Here is a 19622-nt window from a genome sequence, read left to right on the forward strand (position 1 = left end):
CAGAAACACTATCAGAAAACTTTTATAAAAGACCCTTTCAGCATCTCACAAACATCACCATCTTCATCTTTCATGTTGTCCTTTTATTAAAAACATAGGTAGAGGATAATCATTCAATTTTCAGATAAAAAAAATTGAAGTGAAAGCCAATTGCTTACATCTAGTGAGTAGATAGAAATTCTGAGAACCGGTTCAAATCTTATTTTGAAATGAAGGATAATACTGTAACCAGCCAAAATAATAATGAGGTGTGATAAAAAGAGAGCAAAATTTTATTATCCACATCAACAAAAGAAAGAACAGGAAGCAATTCAACTCTTCAATTTGTGGAGGGAATGCTGGAGTTTTTAAAGAGAAAGTTTGGAGTGCAGAAGAGACAGTGGGGCTAGGAGGTGTCAGGTAGCGTGACCAGCTCCAATGACTTGTCTTGAAGTATTGTTTCAGCTGGTGAAGGGGACGGCACCGTCATAGCTGGAGGTGTCTAGCCCATATCAGAACCCAGACTCTGGAGTCTCTAAGGAAATATATGACCAGATGAGTGGGTATGGTGTGTGCTTAACATGCAACTTGGTAAATTAACGTGCACAGACATGGGAGCATAGAATGGTAAAAGAAAGTGATTGGAGGTTTACATCACATTCTGAGACTGTATTTTAAGAAAAAAGAAAACATATATGCAGTTTGTCTCAAAATTATATCTTGAGATTGGGGAGAAAGGAGGAAAGAAAACAAAGTTTTTAAATGGGGATTTGAAGCCTAGCTGCTCAGTTACAATATGTTTACACTTCTCTCTTTTGGAAGAACTATTCCTATAACACAATTGTATAATTTTTATTCCTTTCAACAATACTTATACAATAGGTAGTATACACAAGGCATTCTAATTAAGTCTAAAATACATAATCCATAGAAGTCATGGCCCTTGTCCCTGAGAAGATGGCGAGATGAACTTGAATGGGTTAGTCTAGGTAAGGTAGGCCATGTCACAGGATACATGATCAACACACAAAAATTAATCACAGTTCCAGAAAGTAACATTTAACACATGGAAATCAAAATTAAAAACAAAATACTGTTTATAATAACTTAAAGTATAGCGCTTTGATATATATTTAACAAAACATATAGATGATCTGTATATCAAAAATTATAAAATGCAGATAAAAAATTAAAAACCACAACAAATGTAGAGATCTACCATTTTCATAGTGTTAGCGGTGGAAGAGATCTTAGTTACCCCGTGTTACTGGCAGCATATCTGTATGCGTCTGCAGCAACTTTAGTCCTTGCCTTCTCAGAAGAAAGAATTGGACTGAGGGGCATAAAGCAGAAGAAAAGGGAGACTGAGGTAACTTTCAGAGCAGGAGTGGAAGTTTATTTAAAAAGACTTTAGAACAGGAAAGAAAGGAAGGTGGGCTTAGAAGAGACTCAAGCAGGCACGTGAAGGTCAAAGAGAGAAAACAAAGGGGTGTTTAATGTTGATCCTCAGGCTTTATAGGTTCACCTCTTTCCTATGATTCTTCCCATAGGGTGGGCTTCCCACATTCGCAGTGCCTTCCTAACCCTTGGGAACTGAGCCCATGCAGTGTGTTTAGGAAGCTGTACACGTGCCCATCCGAGGCTTTCCACTCTCTTCCGGTGGAGTGTACCGGGAAGGTCATAGTTCACATTTTGCTTCTTAGTGCGCATGCCCAGGAAGTTTCTTCTCCCTGGAATCTGCATTCAATAACACTTTCAATGTAAGTAGCTCTGGATCATCAGGAAGTTGTCTCTCCCTGCAACTGCCAAATTATCATTTTTAGAGAGACAGTGTGATAATTGTCAAACCATCACCTGACATTCCTAGTGGGTCGGGGGAGAGCTTTGTAACACTACATTGGAGTCATCCTAATTCACCGCAAACTGAACTAGAGGTCACACCTTGTATAAAAACTTTCTCAATCTGACTGGGCTGATGTGTAATATTTCATGGGGGAGGCAGCAGTGGATTGGAATCATACTGGAATGGGGCTGGGCAGAAATGGAATCACTGCCTCCAGAGGAAACACCCTAAACTGTTTTGTATCGTTCCCCTGCTCACAATTTCAGGCTCCCATTTCATTACTAATATAGCTTACTAATATAGCTAATGGGATCTAAAGATCCCATTTTGCAAGTCAGGAATTCTCCTTTTCTAAGAGCCACCTGAGTATAGATATCTCTGTGTATTATATCACACAAAGTGAATGTAATTTTGGTCCTCAAATAAATGAGTTTAAAGATTATAATAACAAATTAGTAGAAATTCTGCGTGTCTGAACATAGTGATGAAAATAAATGACAATAAGAGAATTTAGAAAAACATTTTCCAGGTTTTGAAGCTGTATATGTGCTTAACTGAGACACATATTATAAAAATTCTTCCCAATCTAGTTTCCCAATCTTGTAATTATACTTCTGAGACACTCACATCGGCCCATTTCCTGTAAATCAGTATTAGAGAAGGATACTTCAGGCAGACCACCTTGAAGTAATGATTGTCTTTCTCAGGAGATGGTCACATGTGTAGCCCTCTGGGAGGAAATGAATGAATTGCCCATTGTGCCTTGAAGCACAGACAAGAAATTTTAAAGGTGAAAATTTCCAAAGTGTTAATGCTCAGAGTAATCACCGGAGTGTGGCAGCTAGCCCTCGAAAGGCCCACCCTTCCTAGAATCAGTAAACTCTTTCCCCATAGAAAAATTACATAAACATTTGAAGATTTCCTTTTGTCCTAAGAATTCTATTTGTCTGCCAAGATGATAATTATTTGGGCTGGAAATTTGGCCAGTTGCAATCTCTATTAAGGCATTGGTGGCTGTATTCTTTCCTGCTCTTTTTCATTTGTGATCCTGTGATTTGCTGGGCCTCTGGGGCCTCTTGAGTCAAGAGCTGCCTCTGAGAGCTGTCAGCAAGGAGGAGGGGACATGCCTATGTCTTTTCTCTCTAAATAGCAAGCCTCACTCTGGAGCTGCCCCATGGTAGTGTCCTCATCTCTTCTCTATGCCAAGCAAAAGGCTTTTGGCAAGTCTGGATTGGGCAGAAACCCAGAGATGCTGTACGGCATTGCTCTCACGAGGACAACCAATAGATCTGCACAATGTCCATGACCAGTCACAAGGCCACTTTTTTCATGTTCTTCTTACATGCCAATCCCCATCCTCCACATCTTGACAAAATTACTAGAGAGGAATACAAAGCTTGGGCAACTTTACTCCCTCCTCATTTCCATTAAATAACTTCACTCTTGGCCCCCTAACACCCTACTACCATACTGCTTTAGGAAACAAAAAGTGTATTCTTCCTCCAAAAGGTAAATGACCTGGAATTTGCTATTTCTCTCTCCAGATATTCTCTTTTATTGCAGTTTGGGTTATATTGAGAAACTCTGTGTTGGAGTTTAAGGTACAGAATTTTTTTTAATGGAATATCCTTGGGACCAATGTCTCTGGAGGGTGGAAAAAGAAACAGGATTAGGAGGAGAAGGTATTGAGTTGAGACACAGACTCAACATCCTTGGTCAATTCCACAGGGATCTCTGGAACAAGAATGGCCCCTCAGAACTGTTCTCAGTTGGTCCAAGATGGCCAGTCCTTTACGTTCCTGCATCATTTGGTGATCACATGTGAGTATTCCTAGCAAATACATAATCTTGGGCTAGAGGACACTTATGCCACTGAGGCAATCCCTGAAAGGGCTGACAGATGATGGCAGCCTTCTGACAGCATTCTATGGTAAAGTAGCTGGGACGATAACTCTTTTATTAAAGAGAAATCTGTGTGGTGTACTACTGTGTCTACCATAGGCTACCCTTTGCTCCATTCAGATTCTCTTATTAATAAACATTTAGGAAGCAGTTATTTGGAATTCTGCTGGACTCCTCATGAGATAAACTGAGAATAGGCAGATATTAGGACAAACTATAGCCCCAATACTGCAGCTGATCTCAGAGTCACAACTTAAACTCATTGTTCCCCTCTACTATTGCGTCTAGATTTTCTTTCTCTCTCTCTCTCTTTCTGTCTCTCTCTTTCTTCCAACAAGAATGAGCTTGGGATCTTTTCTTCTATTTTCTTTTTTGTTGAGATGAAATCCTGCTGTGTTTCCCAGGCTAGTCGTGAACTTCCGGCTCAAGTGACCTTCCCACCTCAGCCCCCAGAGTAGTTGACATTACAGGCATGCACACTGTGCCTGGCCTGCTTTTCTTTATTTTCACCTTGCATCTCTTTTGGTTTCAGTGCTTACCTGGGCACTACCCATACTCTCAGCCTTGAGTAGTCTTAGTTTCTGGTCACCATGCCATTCTCAAAACCAGGATTGCTGAACTTGTCCATTTGCCATCATAATTGGCAAAGAGAATATCAAAAGCTACCCAAGTGGGTTACCTGGGTTGCTAGACTTATTCTTCCTTGTTCCATTGTGTAATAGCAGCCCTACTTCTACTGATAGTTTGGTTAATTACCTTGCCAAAGTGAAGACTTCTCCTCTTGCCATCTGGTTCCTTGGCACAAGAAGCCTAAATGCCTAGGCTACATTCAAAGCTTCTAAGACAATGGGATTGTTACTGTATCTTTTGGCAGAAGTGTTCTCCTTTTGAGAACCAGGACCTCAAAATCCATAGGATCCAGAGTGGCAGAGAAATGAATTATTCAATCAAGTCACTGGGAGAGAAGGGAGGTGAGACCACTTTTTCTCCTATGCCTTAGTTCTTAGAACCATGTATTTTTCCTGTTGGGAAAATAGCACGATCTGAAGGTCTTTGAATCAAAGTGTATACTAGTCCTAGAAGCTGACACCCTATCATTGTAAAGCATTGGCCATTGGCCCTGAGCTGAGATTTTAGTTGTGTCTTCAGAAGACTGTTTCAATGCTCTTTCAGGCTACTAACTTTCATATAAGGAGATAAAAAATATGCCCAGAGGATCTCATGATTCGGGGCCAACTCCATCTCTGTTCTGCTATAGTTCTTCTGATGCAATGTTATGTGAGATCCCATACCAATGGATCCAGCACTTTATAAACATTTTTTTTTTTTTTCAGATGGAGTCTCACTCTGTTGCACAGGCTGGAGTGCAGTGGCGTGATCTTGACTTACTGTAACCTTCACCTCCCTGGTTCAAGTGATTTCCTTGCCTCAACTTCCTGAGTAGCTGGGATTCCAGGCACACACCACCATGCCCAGCTAATTTTTTTTGTATTTTTAGTAAAGACAGGGCTTTCACCATGTTAGCCAGACTGGTCTCAAACTCCTCACCTCAGGCAATCTGCCGGTTTCAGCCTCCCAAAGTGCTGGGATTACAGGCATGAGCCACCGTGCCCAGCCATATAAACACTTGGATAGTGGTAATGACTAAGTGCCTGCTTGCAAGAAGGCAAATCAAGTGGCAAGTTGGTTTCCTCAAGGAGTAGTGCCATAATTGAGAGTTAATATTGGTCTCTGTTGCTGGCAGGTTGAATATTTAGCAGAAGTAATAGCTAAATTACTTCTTGTTAAGTTAGGAACCCATGCTCTTGGAGACCTCTATTTTTATCAACTTAGCTACTCTGTTCGTGTGCCCATTGTATCAGTTTTGGGGTAGATAATGACAGAGGCAGGCTGATGTTATCTGGCTGAATCATTTTGGTTTCATGGTTGTTTAGTAACTCTACTGTGTTGATTGCTATCTGGTGGGTGTAATCTTGTGATACAAAGATTTTATCATTTGAGCCCCCTCTCATAGGTTTATCCACATGTCTCTACCCCTGATCTTTTCGTCGCTGATCTTTCCATTTTCTCTCTCCAGGCCCCAATTTACCTACCAAGCCACTTGCCACTGCTGATTAGTCCATACGTGTAGTCTTACCTACATATGTGTAGTCTAATCCACTTCTCTTTCCACACAAAGTAGATGGTCAAGGTGCAGAGAAGTGAGCTGTCACTATTTCCTGGGGCCTTTGCCAAGATTCTAAATCCTGTATACTGAGAGAGTGCTCTCCAAATGACAAACTCTCCCTTATCCAACCTTACGGTATAACCTCCTTGATCAAGCACCCTCAACATGCAATCACATGTATACTTTTCCAATTCCTGCTGGTACATTCCGGTTCTTGTAGCTCCTTTGGGTTATAGTACCTTTCTTCCCTAATTAGGCCCAGCATGTCCCTGGTTTGCTTTTGCTGCAGCTTAACCATAGCTATCATAGCCAAAAAGAAGTAGGGGCATATCCTGAGGGAGACAGCATTGTCTTGCAGGGGGCAGGCCTCTGAATTTTCTTCCTATAAGAGAGGAGGGAGGTTAACTCTTGACTGGGGAAGGAGAGCCCTTCTGCAATCTCAGAGGATTTCAGGAAATCTAAGGATTCAGGACTTGTTTGGACATCCATATAGATACCTATCCAATGCATCAGGGGCCTATTATTTTTTCCAAGCCAGGGTCCTAATCTTTGCATAGAATATATGTCTTGATAAGGAGTTTAACCTTCTTCAGAGCTTGGCAACTCCGATTATTAAATCCTATTCCTGGTCCTATGGTTTCTAGGCCCTCCTGCTGCAGAAAATTAGATCCTTTATGTATGTTATCCAGAAAGCTCTTTATTTTCACACCTGCTTTCAATTACCTGTAAATTTCTCTCAGTTTTTTCTGTCTTTCTTTCAGAAAAGGGAGCTTAGAAAATAGCCACATGGGCTGGGTGCAGTGACTCATGCCTGTAATCCCAGCACTTTGGGAGGCTGAGGCTGGCAGATCACGAAGTCAGGAATTGGAGATCAGCCTGGCCAACATAGTGAAACCCTGTCTCTACTAAAAATACAAAAAATTAGCCAGGCTTGGTGGCAGGTGCCTGTAATCCCAGCTACTCAGGAGGCTGAGGCAGGAGAATCCTGTGAACCCAGGAGACAGAGGTTGCAGTGAGCCAAGATTGTGCCACTGCACTCCAGGCTGAGTGACAGTACGAGACTCTGTCTTAAGAAGAAAAAGATAAAATAGCCACATGATAGTATTGTTCTTATAGTTTCTATTGCTGGCTTATTTTTCAAATATCTGATATATAGCACTATCTAGAGCATCCCATTCACCTTTATATCATCCCAATTCACCAATGAATTTTTGAACAATAGGAACCCCACCTAGTATCAGGATTGCCTGTGCCCTACCACCAGTGAGGTGGTTCTCATTGCCAGCAAAGCCACAAGTGATCCGGCTCCAAACTCCATCTTCTTTCCTACAATTCTTGGAGTACTCCTGGTACCAACTGTCACAGGTTACAGTTTCCCAGGAAGCAGACTTTGAGATGGGGATTAGAACATGCTACATATTTATTAAAGAGCACCCTATGGATAGACACATATGGAAAGGAATATAGGAAAACAGGATTAGGCAAAAGGAGAAGTTGAGCTGAAATTCAGACTTGACAGCAGCCTCAGTCAACACTGCAGGGACACTTGGTGCTAAAATGGCCCTTCAGAGGTATCCCGAGCAAGATCAAGATCATTAGGTCTTTATTCTTCTGCACTGATCAGTTATTGGATGTGTGTGTCCCTGGGAAAGAGCATGACCTTGGACAAGAGGGTTCTGCAGCTGAGGCAATCCTTGAAGGGGCTGATAGCTAACAGCTGCCTGCTGACATCTCTCCAAACAGCTGGGTCAACAAGCCCTTCACTGAGGAAGGATCTGGACACTAGAACTAATCCTTTTGGGGAAGAAGCAATTTGAGGAAGCTTGAAAGTACTTTCAGAAAGACTGTGCCTTCTTTCTGTATGACCTTGTGCCTTTGCATATTCTTCTGTTTCTACACCAAATGATTTTTCCCCACTCTTCATTCCTTTCTTTGCTAACTAGAGCATGTCCTTCAAGCATTGCCTTCCCAAAGAAACCACTGCAGAATAGATTCCTTTTCAACCCCACTCCCAAGTCTCCTTGCCACACAAACTCCCTGACTGGGTGAAATGTTCCTATGAGGCTTTTAAGATGCCTATATATTCATGCTTATCACCCTGAGGTTTTTTTTATTTTTATTTTTATTTTCTGAGATGCAGTCTCACTCTGTCATTCAAGCTGGAGTGCATTGGCGCGATCTCCGCTCACTGCAACTTCCGCCTCCAGGGTTCAAGCAATTCTAGTGCCTCAGCCTCGGAGTAGCTGGGATTGCAGGCATGAGCCACCACACCTGACTAATTTTTGTATTTTTAGTAGAGACGGGATTTTACCATGTTGGCCGGGCTGATCTTGAATTCCTGACCTCAGGTGATCTGCCCGCCTTGGCCTCCCTAATTGCTGGGATTACAGGTATGAGCCACCATGTCTGGCCCACCTTGAGTTTTAATTATGTAGTCATCTGCTATGATTTTCACTGGGCTGTGAATCTCTTGGGGGTTTTATCTTTTCTTTTACTGGTATATATCTAAGGAGCAGAATCAGTATGGTGCCTTTCATGTATCATGTATGTTAAATGGATGAATCCATCAAAAAATTATTATTCATGTCATAGTAGAAGGACATAGAACTAGAGTTAAGAAATACAATTCGAGTCCTTACTTGGTCACAAACAGACTATAGATAAGTCACTCAGTCTCGTCATATCAGTTTCACCTTGCATCAGATATAAATAAGTTCTCTCCTTACTTTATATCATTTTTATAAAGACAAAGAAAATGAGATGTGTGAATGTTGGGTAATAAAAGTGTTATACAATGCCAGAAATTATTATTGTTTATCTATCACTTATTCTTCATCAGTGATCACTGTTTGCCTACCTTGCTGCCTATAAATGTTTCATTTACTGTTGTAAGTCTCTGGGTTAATCACAGATGCAAACTTTTACTGTTGCTAAGGTGTGTCTGCTCTGTACTCTTCAATTCTGGACAACTAATCCATATGTGTATTTGAAAACTGGAAAATAAATGAGCCACTGAAAACTATCACCTCTAAAAGAAAACCCTGGATTAGTGAAAGGCCTAATCAGTGGGTAAAAAGGAGATTACAATATTGTCTCTGACTTTAAGAAAGTTATAGTCTGCTAGAGGGAGACAAATATATGATAATATAAATGAAATATTATAGATATTTTCTAGATATGAGATGGGATTTATTGCAGGTACAAAGGAAGGAGTGATTAGATAGAGACTGAGGAGATGAAACTTGCCCTGTCTGAAACACAGAAGTACATTTGATTCAGGCAGGCAAGGAACTGAAGGGCATGCAGGATACGCAGAGGCACAAAGGGATAATAAGATGGAGGATTCCAAAGAGTTCTGTGTGACCAGAATGTACGGCAGAGGGGATGAGGGAAAATAAGGCAGTCACATGTGTCTGCCACCTTGGCATCAGGAAGGTTTCAATGGACATACTGTATATGTGGTCCTCTTCTGCTGCGGTTCTGAGATTCTCTGACTTATCTCAATTACTAATTTATTATTTGGTGTGGGAGATCCATTCCATTATGATGGTGGTCTTATGCAATAAGTTTTACTTCATCATTGTAAATATATTTAATTCTGAAAATGCAAGGCTTTGGGGATAGGATATAATAATATCTATCAGAAGTTTAAAGGATTCAGATAGCCATTGTTTCACGGTACCAATGATAAATTTAATATCAGTTTAAAGAATGCTTTGAAAGGAAAGTTAGGTGGTCTTTAATTGTTTGTTATTGAGGCCAAGGTAGAGGTGGGGGAGATTTCCTTTGCTTTTCCTTTAGTATAGAACCTTTTGTGTTTTGTATTTTTTAATTTTTTTCATGAGCACAGAACACAGCAAGACACATCAAGGCACTTTAGGGTTGGTAAGGACTAACAATTATCTTTCCAGCTCCCTTCAGGGCAACCCCCACCCCCCACGCCCAACAAAAACCATAATTGCTTCTATAGGTCCATGATACCTTAAAGATCTTGAAAGGACTGGAGTGGTAGGGAATTACAATACTGTTTAGTCATTTACCAGTGATGGCATCATATACATTTCTACATATGTCTGGAATATCAGAGATATTCTGGGTACTTTGAAAAGTCACGACAGAACTCAGTGGTTTGGAAAGATTGGAACGAATATGCATTTCTCCTGCTGAAGGCAGCATATAGATCCATAAGCACCATTTTTGCTCCACCACTGGCTTTGTAGATCATACATTTCCCAAAGGTAGATAATAATAAGAAAATATGAGAAAATATAATTCTCTAGTTCTTCTAGTAAAGTAGAGTAGCAAAATCATTTTAAAATGATAGTCCAATGGTTGTGACATAACCAGATAAGTCAGGTTGGAAGGGTTCCTAAAATAATTCAGCTGAATCCTTTAATGATGAGGAAACTGAAGTCCAGAAAGGTCAAGTGGTTTGCCCAAGGCCACAAAGCTCTCTGATCATCTAAAGTGGTCCCCAATGAAGTAAAGTTTGTAGGTTTTCAGACTTATTGTTTCATAGAATAGAGTTCCTTCTCATCAAAACGGGTTTTATAGAACATGGCATCCTCCTCAAATGCCGTAAGGAAGCTACTCCCTTCTGAGAGCTATTGCTTGTCCTTCATTATTCAAAAGATCAATTATCTTGGGCTCCTCCCATTCATTGTTGGTTTACTTCCCTGTCCATTAATTAGTTCTGAGAGGAGAGAAAAGTAAAGGAGGTAAAACTCATAGCCATTCTTTTACTTACAGGTAGGTGCTAGGGGAAAGAGGGAGGTTTGGTGGAAAAAATGAAATTAAAGATTTTTAAGATGATTACCTGTGAATTTCATTTGTTCCAAGGTATTAATGACATAAAAAAATCGAGAACTTCACAAAAACACATTGACAGTCTTATCTTGCAATATCTCCAACGTTTCACAATCCAAAACTCATATTTTAAACATTATTCAGTCACCTACATCACTAGTCTTTAATCTATGGATTTCTCATGATTTGTATTTCTGTTAGAAGCATGATGGGTTTTACTTATGAGTGTGTGAGTGAGGAAATGAAGGTAAGTTCCCAGGCTTTTCTCAGCTGAGACTATCACCATATGTGTGAACAAATGCCTTGCAGCCGATACTGGGTGTAAACCACTTGAAATATTGGAGAAAGGCCAACATTTCATCATCTTGGCCCATCTCTTTGCACAGTGTAATGCTCTCATGTGCCGTTCCAGAGCAGTGAAACGCCGAAGGCTTGTCTAAAATGCCAATGATAATACACCTATTTTTATCTAGCAGAGTCACTGTGGTTCACATAGTTACTTTCCCAACTGAAAAATGCTGGTGAACCAGCACAACAAGGCCAAGATAAGTAGCTTCTTAGAGTTACTGGCAAACAGCAAAGACAATTAAACTTCAGTATTGAGTCACTTGTCAACTGGGCAAGCTGACTTCAACTCCTACCACTGAGTTTTCAAGCTGCGTAGGATTTTGCCATATTGAGCTTAGTTTACATTAAGCCATTTGTGCTGCAAAATTCTTTAAAAGCCAAATTATTTGATAAGAGGCTGTATGCTTGTATTTTGGAGCACGTGTGATACTTACTGTCCTAGTTTCTAAGCTGAAATTGTTGATGCCAAGAGGGGAGATTATTACATGTGTTGATGCGCTGTAAGCAGACCAAATGTGACTCCTTTTTGCAAAAGAACCTATGTGAATACCAAGTCAGCCTCCCACACACATGAGTCTTCTTTGTCACTTCAGTGGGAGTTTTATGTGGGAATTAAGAAGAGAAAAATGTCAGAGTGTGTCTGATCATGATTTAATATCTGAGCCAAGATATCTTCAGAGAGTGAAAGCTCCTACCCACATAACATTAAATTATAAACATATGCAGCAGTGGGCCTTTGAATACGCCTTTGCAATGCTTTGGATGGAATGAGCCATAAGCTATGTTATTTGATAAATTGAATTGACATTCACAGGAAACTCTCATATTAGGATATTTAGTTGAATGTAAATGACAGAATGGTCAGCATTTTGGTTCAACCCTTTGGGGGAGGACCATAAAAGTCCCAATGTCTGCTGAGAGAAGAAAGCCTAAAAACAACTTACATGCCTTCGTGGCCTAAAACAGGGTGTGGTAGGAAGTGGGGGAGGCAAGAGAGGCAGAGTGTGTGTGGGAACCAAAGGCTTCCTCTAACAAACTAATTAATTATACCTTTATGTATGATTAAGATATACTCATTAAAAATTAGAGGCCATATAATTTTGATTACTGTTAAAACAAATGCATACACCAAACAAGCACAACCATGTTTTATTAAAATAAATAAAGGAGCTCATGGAATCAGTCCACGGCATTTAAATGCAGTTCCATCCTGTGTTTCCCATGGGGTAATTACATGACTCAGTCCACTGGACACCCAGCTCAGCCAAAGCAGATTTACAGGCAGTAAGGAGAGATCATCCTGGGATTTCTTTTGCTTGACTTCAGAGTTCCTGAATTAGTGTAGAGTTGGGTGTGAGCTACAGGCTGCACCATTAAGCAGCTTCCTCAACCACAGAAGCACTTATAAAGAAAGAGGCAGGCATCGTATAGTTCTGGTCCTATTCATGTTTGAAAGCTCAAGAAATGGGAGAAACACTAAGATATTTATATAGATTTTTCCTGGAGACCTAGGTTGGCCATATGGAATCTAAAAGGATTAGAGTTGAGTGTGTCCCTGTGTAAGGGCGTGCTGCTGTTCAATCACAGTGTTATCTGGCCGTTGTTCCTTGATGCAAACAGATTCTATCTATGGCTCCTCACACTACACAATATGGTAGGTTTTCATTACCTTCAAGGAAAGAAGTCTCTACTCAAAACTTTTAAATACTTTAGCTGCAGGCCCCAGAAGCAGTCCACACGGCAGTTTGCAGGTAGAGTGGATCATGAATAGGGCTTTGTATGAGGACCGTTAGAATTATGTTGGAACACCTGTAGCCCATTTATAGACTAAACATCAGTAACTCTTTAAGGCAAGTAAATAAAACAGAGCATCATGTTTCAGGTAGGATTTTATTATATCTTATCAGTGGCATCATTATTCCCCTTGAGCTGAACCTCCTGCTGAGTTAGAATGAGCATTTTTAGACTTCTTTTTTTTTTTTTGAGGCGGAGTCTCGCTCTGTCGCCCGGACTGGAGTGCAGTGGCCAGATCTCAGCTCACTGCAAGCTCTGCCTCCCGGGTTCCCGCCATTCTCCTGCCTCAGCCTCCCGAGTAGCTGGGACTACAGGCGCCCGCCACCACGCCCGGCTAGTTTTTGTATTTTTAGTAGAGACGGGGTTTCACCGTGTTAGCCAGGATGGTCTCGATCTCCTGACCTCGTGATCCACCCGTCTCGGCCTCCCAAAGTGCTGGGATTACAGGCTTGAGCCACCGCGCCCGGCCGCATTTTTACACTTCTTATAATCATAAATATAAAATGAGTTCTGCCTTTATAATAAATGCTTCTCTCATCTACTGGATTCTCCAACTCAACTTCAACACGGTAAGTTGTGTTTTCTAATTGATCTCTCCACAGGTATTGGCTCCTCTTCTGCAGATCCAGGTACTTAGCACCGCTGCCCCCCACACCACTCCAACTGGTACAGATACTGTTGTAGAAAATCCAAAGAAATGCCGATTACAAGATTCTGAGTGTTTAGCAATTAATACAATGTATCCTTTTGGCTTGGAAAATTTACTCACAGAGAAATTTTTAAAAAGCCTACCATGTAATACCCTTTCAAGATTCCTAAATAGTATTGGGAAAATCCAAGTCATACAAGTCGCTTTCTTCTCAACCCCAGGTAAATCAAGCTACTAGATTATTAACTCTGGGTTATATCATCACTACATTTTTATCTCATATTAACACTATGTATACTATTAAGTTATATATAGGTATAAATTATATATAATATATGTAAGTTTTTTAAAAAGTTGTGTGTGTATCATAGGAATATGTATATATATATTTATGGGGTACGTGAGATAGTTTAATAGAGGCACACAATGTGTAATAATCACATCAGGGTAAATGGGATATCTATCCCCTCAAGCACTTATTCTTTGTGTTATAAACAATCCCATTATACTCTTTTAGTTATTAAATAATTATTGAGTAAAATCACTTGTTGTGCTATCAAATACTGGGTCTTATTCATTCTTTCCAACTACTTTTTGTACCTATTAACCTTCACTACATCTGCCCCAGACCCCTACTAACCTTCCCAGCCTCTGGTAACCATTCTTCTTCTCTGTATCTCCATGAGTTCAACTGTTTTAACTTTTAGCCCCCGCAAGTAAATGAGAACATGAGAAGCTTGTCTTTCTGTGTCTTGCTTATTTCACTTAGCAAAATGACCTCCAGTCCCATCTGTGTTGTTGCAAATGACAGGATCTCATTCCTTTTTATGGCTGAATAGTACTCCATTGTGTATAAGTACCACATTTTCTTTATCCATTTGTATGTTAATGGACCCTTAGGTTGCTTCCAGATCTTGGCTATTGTGAGGAGTGCTGCGACAAACATAGGAGTGCAGGTATCTCTTCAATATACTGATTTCCTTTCCTTTAGGTATATACCCGGTAGTTGGATTGCTGGATCATATGGTAACTCTACTTTTAGTTTTTTTGAGGAAACTCCAGACTGTTTTCCATAGTGGTTGTACTAATTTACATTCTCACATGCAGTGTACAATGGTTCCCATTTCTTCACATCCTTGCCAGCATTTGTTACTGCCTATATGTTGGATAAAAGCCATTGTAACTGGGGCTTATCACTACACTTTTCGATGATGTGTCTGGGTTTTAGAGGACTAACCATTGCAGGCTAGCCTGGGTGTTGGTTATTTTGAAACTGAGTTTCTTTCCAAAGAACTCTTTACTAGTTGTTGTATGTTACGTTGTTTGGCCCAGAGAGTTGATACAGGTCTTGGAACTGGAGATCATGTAATAAATAATGCAAAGTAGAAACTTACCCCACTGATTAATCACAGTCCTGTGAACCTGAATGGAGTGAGTCGTGGTCTGTCAACTAAGTAGAATTGGTCTTCTACTCTTCTCGAGATGAAAGACAACCACCATTCTGAATCTTCAGGTTATACAAAAAAAAAAAAAAAAAAAGAAAGAAATAGAAAAAGAAAAAAATGATTAAAAAGTTTAGAACTGATTCCTGATTTAAAACATTGTGACTCAACACAATCTTATTTATAAATTCATTCAATAATAAACACCTGTTAAATCATAAAGAATTAAACAGAAAGAATTCTAGGAGTTATTATTTGTAACAACTTGCAAGTGTATAAACACATCCGTAGTGTAACAATTTGTTAGACCTTATGAAATCCCTCATCAATTTACCTTTTCTCAAACAGGTGTTTGGTCTTAACAGGGAGGTTTTCTATATGTAGTTTTTTGCAGTGAGTTTTTAGTAGGTTATCACCTTCTACTGCTCCATCTTTGCTTTTTATCTTTTGTCTTTGTATTTTACTTATTTTCTGAGTCTCTATATGAAATAATTATTTAAAATTTACAGTATGTCTTTTTCTTTAAAGAGAGAAGAGAAAGAGAATTCCTTGAACCTGAAAACAGACCATCAATGGTGAATACTTGCCCAATATTCAAAAATATCATCAAAGTGTGTTATCTCATGATGGATCCTAACCATATAAAATATTTCCACTAATGCCTCAGTCAAATTAACATAAAAACTGGGAATGGCGTTTTTGGCAGCTTTTGACAGTTGACTAGTCTCAAATATTGCAAGACACCTGAAGTTTAATATCAGTGAGATCTTTCTCACATTCTATATCTTGGAAGTTTGGGTGAGAATTGTATGAAGGATGCTTATGAAGTCAAAAAAGTAGACATATGTGGAAAGAGTTTTAAGGTCTAATTTATCCCAGATGAATACATACTAATACTTCCTGAGACTTAGGTGAGAATCAAAATTTTTTTAAAATCCTGATATGGAACAATGATCTACTGAACATGTTCTCAGGAGGCCTCCACACGAGGCTAAACTTTTCCCCAGTGATATGAAGTGTTCCTTAGAAAACTTCTTTTAAATCTTCATAATCACTGATGGAAATAGAAATTGTAGCAACAAAAACACTGGAATAAGAAACATGCTTTCCCAGGCACTGTTAATCTAGAGGAGACCTGCTCAACCTCACTGAAAGCCTCTAAGTGTTAATGGAACGTTTACTTAGATAGTGAAGAGGATTCTTTTGTATTAGGTGGGTGCAAAAGTAATTGCGATTTTTGCAATTAAAAGTAATGGCAAAATGCTAGTAAAAGTAATGGCAAAAATCACAATTACTTTTGCAGCAATATAATAAAATGCCTTTATCCTCAGACTGTACTCATTTGTTTGAAGAGAGGTAGCGTCACTTAGTTATTAGATACAATACATCTGATTTCCAGTCCCAATCCTACCTCTAGCAAACTTTTTGACCTTGTCTGGAAAATGACAGCCTAAACCTTGTTGCTAGCAATGGACTCTGTGATCTTGGGCAAATCACTTAGTCACTATGTCTCTATTAATCTCTCTCTAAAGTGGACTCCTCTTTGCTCTCTTCCTTATGGGGATGTTATGAGCATCAGGGAGATAATATTGGTAAATTACTTTGAGTTCCTAAGAAGAAAAGCACACTTCAAATAGAAGCACCATTATATTGTTGTGCAATCACGTTATATCTCCTTTTCCTTCAATTATCCCTTCTGCTGTTATGTTTACTTCAACAGTAAGGTGTGTCTATTTTAACTGGGCAAACCAATACTTACCTGTTATGCTTTTCCCTATTCCTGTTACTTATCCTATTTTGCATATTTTCCCAAGTTAATTTTTTGGGAGAATAATCTATAAATGAGTTAATCATCCTGATCATGAGAATACACTTTTCGGAAAGACAACTGCACTATGATATATAGATTCGGTGACAACAGAACAACACCCAGCAGCTTCTAGTATTTTCAAATTACTATGTCCAATAAAAATAATAATTAATGATGTACATTTAAAGTGTACCTTTCATCTGATCATCTCAAAGTATTTTAGAAACTCTAATTAAACTCTGGAACACCCCTTTACTAAACATATTATTATTTCCATGCTGCCAATGAAGAAACTGAGGTTCAACAAGGTTATGGGACTAGCACAGGGACACAAAATGAGTCAGTGTCAGGAATGGGACTTCATGTTTTCAAGGCCTGGCCAAAAGTTTTCCATCTTGAGCTAATTAGTGCTCTATAATTTCAAGGATAGAAGATATCAGGTTACCAAGTAACAACCACTGACTCCCAAAATTCAGATGTAGCATTGCAGTGCTTAGGTGATCTGATGCTCCCCTTTTTCCAACCTATTTCTGTTCTTAATTCTTGGAAGGTTTTCTGGTTTCTCAAGCTCATCCACCAGTGGATGAGTAGAGCTAGGCATATATAGGCTATAAAGCTCCCATCAGTTGTTATAATAACTCTAGTCTAGCACAAGCACAGAGTGAGAACAAATGCTGAAAGTCAGCACCAAGCTGATGCTAATGAATTACCTGTAGATTTTCATATCCTGCTCTGCCCCATGCTATATTGTAGTAGGAAACTTTACTACACTAATAGCATCTTATCGCTAGAAAAATAGCAGTCTGTAATGCTGATTTAATTTGCTTTGAATAAGAAGAATTAGAAATTGACTCCCTGCCACTAATAACCTAAATCCTATGAACTGGCTCCAAGGATTGAGATATAGTCCACAGTCTTAGGTAAGCCACACCTCTTTTTCAGTTTAAGTGGGTCAGCCTCACTTCACACCTGCGTCTTCGGGTTAATTTGAGGAATTTCGAAGATTCTAGCTCAAATGACTTTGTCTACAATATTTTTCTCCTTATGGATAAGTTTACAAAATTTTTCTTGTCTAATCTATGGAATCATTTCATAAAATCCTTTTTAGGGAGTGAAAAGTATTAACCTAAGGATAGGAACTTATCTTTGTGTCAGAACTGTGGCATAAATACAAAATCCTAGTGATTGTCCAGGTGTGGAAGGCAAAATGGCTCGATAGTGAAGAGCTCTAGTTTGGAGTCAGATTTAATCTGGTTAAGTTTCTTATTAGCTGCAAGAAGATCACTTAAGATCTTTGAGTTTGTTTTATTATTTGGTAAATGGAAATAATATTCCTATAGCCTGCACTTGTTGTGCAGGTGAATTGAGTTGGTTGTAGGAAAATTTTGAACATGACACCTGGCATGTGGTAGGTATTCAGTAAATGGTAGCTCTTAGTATTAATATTAATTTTAATTATTCTCTGAATTTGCCAAGGAAAAGAGCCTAATAAGTATGGAAGCTTGAAAAGGGTAAAAAGACAGAATACGTCCAAAATAAAATGGTTACTAAGCTGAATCCTTTGCTATTTGTGACTAGGGAAACAAAGTAAAAAAGGATCAAGTGTGTGACCAGATGGCTCTTGGTAACTGAAGCAGGAATGGACAGCATATTAATTATAGGAAAAAGCAGGATATACAGACTGGCACAGAGTATTAACACGTTCTTTCTCTAACAAAAAATGTGATCGTCACATTCATGTATTACAATGGAAAATGTTCTTTCAAGTCCGACTTTTCTTGTGATGTTTTCCAGGGAATTGCATTTGACTAATGCCCTAAAGCATTTAACACCATTTTCAAAGAAGTTTTCAAAATGTTTGTGAAAATAATAAGACTAAACTTAAAGTTAATGTAAAATAAAATAAACCATTCCAGATGTGGCTGAGAGGAAAATATAAGTAACTTTTTGCTTAAAAAAAAGACTGATTCGGCCAGGCGCAGTGGCTCACTCCTGTAATCCCAGCACTTTGGGAGGCCGAGGCGGGCGAATCACGAGGTCAGGAGATTCAGACCATCCTGGCTAACACGGTGAAACCCCATCTCTACTGAAAATACAAAAAATTAGCCGGGTGTGGTGGCGGGCGCCTGTAGTCCCAGCTACTCGGGAGGCTGAGGCAGGAGAATGGCATGAATCTGGGAGGTGCAGCTTGCAGTGAGCCGAGATCGGGCCACTGCAGTCCAGCCTGGGCAACAGAGCGAGACTCTGTCTCAAAAAAAAAAAAAAAAAGTCTGATTCATAAAACATCCATTTGCCATTTAGATGTAAGAAGTATTTGGGAGGGAGAGGGAAGATAGTTTCCTTTTGGTCAAAGGAGAGCAGATGCTTAGGAGACGTGAAGTTATTTTCTCTTTTCCTAACTTTGCATGAAGATCCATATAGCCTGAATGAAATCCACAAGACAGGAAATCTCATTGAAATTCATAATCTGGGACTCTAGGATAATTCATAAAAATAAAATTTATGATAGTCCAAAGACCCAGAGTACTAACTTATCAATATATAGTCTGTAGCTCAGATAAAAATCTTTATTTATTTTCAGATGATTATTCATCTTGATTTATTAGTCTGTTTTTTCAGTGTTTGCCTGCTTACTGCAGTTTAGTACTACTACTGCTACCTTTAGATGGGTCATTGGAGAATTTTAACTTTTTTCATTAATTTTATAGGTGATTTATCCCAGGGTTACCTCTTAATTAATTTTCCTATCTCTAATTTATTTCTGATTCAATCTATTCTCCATATTTGCTGACAAACTGATCAAAAACAAAAACTCCCAAATATGACTGTGTCACTGCTAAGATTAAAATCTTCAGTATCTCCTTATATCTTCAAAAAAAAAA

The sequence above is a fragment of the Trachypithecus francoisi genome, unplaced genomic scaffold (assembly GCF_009764315.1).
Source record: "Trachypithecus francoisi isolate TF-2019V2 unplaced genomic scaffold, Tfra_2.0 Lachesis_group2, whole genome shotgun sequence".
Taxonomy (NCBI): Eukaryota; Metazoa; Chordata; class Mammalia; order Primates; family Cercopithecidae; genus Trachypithecus; species Trachypithecus francoisi.